General features: G+C 38.2%; 1 pseudogene; it reads left to right on the forward strand.

Annotated features, from left to right (window-relative positions):
- Positions 1-1074: 1074 nt before the first annotated feature.
- On the forward strand, positions 1075-2220 carry LOC110325874 (annotated as a pseudogene).
- Positions 2221-2764: the final 544 nt, after the last annotated feature.

Raw genomic sequence — 2764 nt, forward strand, 5'->3', positions numbered from 1 at the left:
AACAAAGTAGAACATGTGCCCCTGTAGCTTGATGGGGGAGATCTTATTTTTTGGGAGGGGGGTATATTGCCAAGAGTGGTATAGTTGGGTCTTCAGGTAGATCTATTTCTAAGAACTATTTTCTAAGATCTATTCTAAGTTTCTGAGGAACCTCCAGATTGATTTCCAGAGTAGTTATATTATTTTGCAATTCCACCAGCAATGGAGGAGTGTTTCTCTTTCTCCACATCCTCTCCAACATGTGTTGTCACCTGAGGTTTTTATCTTAGCCATTCTGATTGGTGTAGGGTCATTTTGACTTGCATTTCTCCAATCTCTAAGTACTTTGACCATTTCTTTAGGTACTTCTATGCCATTTGAGATTCCTCAGGTGTGAATTCTCAGTTTAGTTCTATACCCAATTTATTGAATGGGTTGTTTGGCTTTTTGAGTTCTTTATATATTTTGGATATTAGGCCTCTATCAGATGTGGGGTTAGTAAAGACTTTTTTCCCAATCTGTAGGTTGCCTATTTGTCTTATTGACTATGTTTTTTGCTTTACAAAACTTTCCAGTTTCTTGAGGTCCCATTTATCAATTCTTTATCTTAGAGCATGAGCCATTGGAGTTCTGTTTAGGAAATTTCCCCTTTTCCAGTGACTTAGGCTCTTTTCCTATTTCTCTTCTGTTCAGTTCAGTGTATCTGGCTTTGTGTTGAGGTCTTTGATCCACTTGAACTGGAGCTTTGTACAAGGCGACAAATATGGGTCTATTTTCATTCTTCTACATTCAGACAGCTAGTTAGACCAGCACCATTTATTGAAGATGCTTTCTTTTTTCCATTGTAAATTTTTGGCATCTTTGTTAAAGATCAAGTGACCTCGAGTTTGTAGTTTTATTTCTGAATTTTCAGTTGTGTTCCATTGATCAACGTGTTTGAATCTGTACCAATACCATGCAGATTTTATCACTATTGCTCTGTAGTAAAGCTTGAGATAAGAGATGGTGATTCCCATAACGTAGAGGTGCAGTGCCTTTTGATCCCGTCTCGCACACGAGGTCCCTGGGTCCCACTTCCCAGCACCTGCAGTGAAGATGTCCCACCGGTCCCCGGCAGCCAAACCCTCCAACTCTAAGAACCCGCAAGTCTTCTTTGACATGGACATCGGGGAGGAGCAAGTTGGACGAATTGTTTTACAATTGTTCGCAGATATTGTTCCTAAAACTGCAGAAAACTTTCGTGCTTTGTGTACAGGAGAAAATGGAACTGGGCCTACGACCAGGAAGCCTCTGCATTAAAGGATGCCCTTTCCACCGAATTATTAAGAAATTTATGACTCAGGATGGAGACTTCTCAAATCAGAATGGGACAGATGGCGAAAGTAATTATGGTAAATAATTTGAAGATGAAAATTTTCATTATAAGCATGACCGGGAGGGTTTGCTGAGCATGGCAAATGCAGGCCCCAATAAGAATGGTTCTCAGTTCTTTATCACAATAGTTCCAACTCCTCATTTGGATGGGAAACATGTGGTATTTGGTCAAGTCATAAAAGGACTAGGTGTGGCAAGGATATTGAAAATGTAGAAGTGAATGGTGAAAAACCTGCTAAACTGTGTAATTGCAGAATGTGGAGAATTGATTCCCCAAAGATGGTTCTGGTGATAGTCATCCAGACTTCCCCGAGGATGCAGATATAGATTTAAAAGGTGTAGATAAAATTTTATTAATATCTGAAGACTTAAAAACCATTGGGAATACTTTTTTCAAGTCTCAGAACTGGGAGATGGCTATTAAAAAGTATGCAAAAGTTTTAAGGTATGTGGATAGTTCAAAGGATGTTATTGAGAGAGCAGATAGATCCAGGCTGCAGCCTATAGCCTTAAGTTGTGTGCTAAATATTGGTGCTTGTAAGCTGAAGATGTCAAATTGGCAGGGGGCAATTGACAGTTGCTTAGAGGCTCTTGAAATGGACCCTCAAATACTAAAGCACTATACCGAAAGTACAAGGATGGCAAGGATTGAAAGAATATGATCAAGCATTGGCTAATCTTAAGAAGGCACAGGAGATAGCCCCAGGAGATAAAGCTATCCAGGCAGAATTGCTTAAAGTCAAACAAATGATAAAGGCACAGAAAGAGAAGGCTGTGTTTGCAAAAATGTTTGCTTAATAATGATTAAACTCTCTTTAACTATTATACATTGATTATATAAAGGACAATGTCTATTACTGTCTACATGATCCCCGATGTGTTTCCCTTGATCTTTGTCATTGTTTACATAGCAGTGCGGACATAGGTTATAGGTTCCTTCTTAATAATGAGTTAAAAAAAAAAAAGATAGATGGTGATTCCCACAGCTGTTCTTTTATTGTTAAGAATTGTTTTCGCTTTCTGTTTTTGTTTGTTTGTTTGTTTGTTTGTTTGTTTTTGCCTTTCCAGATGAATTTGAGAATTNCTCTTTCTATGTCTTTGAAGAATTATGTTTGGATTTTGATGGGGATTGCATTGAATCTCCTTTGGTAGGATGGCCATTTTCACTATGTTAATTCTGCCACTCTATCAGCATAGTAGATCTCTCCATTTTCTGAGGTCTTCTTTGATTTCTTTCTGGAGGTACTTGAAGATATAGTTATATACAGGTCTTTCACATGTTGTGAAGGGAGTTGTTTCCCTGATTTCTTGCTTAGACTATTTATCATTTATATGAAGGAAGACTACTGATTTATTTGAGGTGAATTTATATCCGGCCACTTTGCTGAAGTTGTTTATCAGCTAGAGGAGT

The sequence above is a fragment of the Mus pahari genome, chromosome 8 (assembly GCF_900095145.1).
Source record: "Mus pahari chromosome 8, PAHARI_EIJ_v1.1, whole genome shotgun sequence".
Classification (NCBI taxonomy): domain Eukaryota; kingdom Metazoa; phylum Chordata; class Mammalia; order Rodentia; family Muridae; genus Mus; species Mus pahari.